The following is a 1599-nucleotide window of genomic DNA, read 5'->3' as shown; positions in this document are numbered from 1 at the left end:
TCTAGCAGTTTGTGTGTGAGTGTCTGGTATGAAGCAATCAATGGAAGTATAAAAAAGGTCCACTATGTATGAATAATGGAGGTAAGGCTGAGCGTGAAGTCCCAATGAGGCAGTAATCACAGTAATCCCCAAATTTAGCTGAAATCTTCCTTAATATATTTTGTTGGAAAAAGAAAGAAAACAAATATTTCAGGTCCAACAGCAGTATCCAGATAACCAAGAGCTGGATCCCCTTGTCTTCATGGAAAACAAATCCCTGCAGGTCAGAGACAGCAGTCTTCAGTTCATGCTCTCTTGCTGTATCTTCATGTATGATGGTGACTCATGATAAACAGCTCTCTTGCATCTCCGTCTCCTCACTCTTTCTCTCTTTTTTTCTCTCTGATTCTCTGCTTCCCCCCTCCAATATCTAAACCACTCCTCACAGACCCCTCCTTCTTCTGCTCAGTGCACCGAGGACAATCACAATCACGTTATTTTAACAAAGGAATGGAAGAAATCATGCCAAATGTCATGAGAAATTGAGAGTAGGAAAAGTTCCATCTGTGTTCAGGGAGCCGTTGAAAATGGTTGGAAGTTGTGTTTTACATTTGTGATGTAGTTATGGCAAAAACCCAGCAAAGAAGTCGGGAAATATGGTAGAATACGGTGTCTATATAAAGCTGTGGTGGCCGTTCCAAGCTCTGTGGCGAAAGGCAGACAAACTAAAGATTAGGGGTAGATACATTTTAGCCGGAAAATAACTGCACGGTCAATAGGCCTATAGGATTATTTGGCTTTCTGCGAACACACACACTTTCTGTACAATCATATTACAGAACAGCAAATAAACTCTACATCATTCTGCATTTCTTATTCGCCTGGCTCATCTACAACTGACAGATTGCAGGACATGAGAATATTGGTATCTATTTAAAACCGGCGTAAAACATATGGATAATGAAATTAACAGTCAACCTAGATGGAAACTCTTAGCATTGCTAGCATACTAATGAAGAACTTAAAGTGGACACCTATCATGCTATATTTGAATAATATAGTGTAGGGCCATACCTATATAAAACATGTCTGTGAAGTTATTTTTTCAAAATACCAAACAGATCATGCATTTTAGCCATGCCTCATTTCGCTCTATTTGCTCTTTTTTAGCCCTGTTTTTGCAAGAGCTGAATCTGATAAGTCTTCTTCGCTGCTTTTGTGGCAGACTGCAGCGCCACCTACAGGCCTGGCATATGTACTACAGCGTCTCCAGCGCTTTCGAATGGCAATGGCCGTGGCTGTCTCCTCCTGATAGGTTAGAGAGTTGTCCATATAGGCGGAGCTCCTCGTTCCTGACGTCAGAGCATTTTCAAATCTGGATCAGTCTGTGTCAGATCCGTTGCAGCCCCGTTTTTAGAGATTTGGGTATGGAGGAAAAGAGAGATGGTTGTGTTTTCTGACACTTGGTGAGTTCCCTGACACACCGGGGACACATATTCATGTATACAGTAAAAGACGTACAAAAGTGCATTTTGCATGATAGGTCCCCTTTAAAATGAAAATAATTCAATATCCCATTGGTACCATCTAAGGACGTTGGACGTTGCACAATCCCTTTAT

This window comes from Gymnodraco acuticeps, unplaced genomic scaffold, assembly GCF_902827175.1.
Source record: "Gymnodraco acuticeps unplaced genomic scaffold, fGymAcu1.1, whole genome shotgun sequence".
In the NCBI taxonomy this organism is placed as follows: Eukaryota; Metazoa; Chordata; class Actinopteri; order Perciformes; family Bathydraconidae; genus Gymnodraco; species Gymnodraco acuticeps.
Note: the sequence above shows the minus strand (reverse complement) of the source record.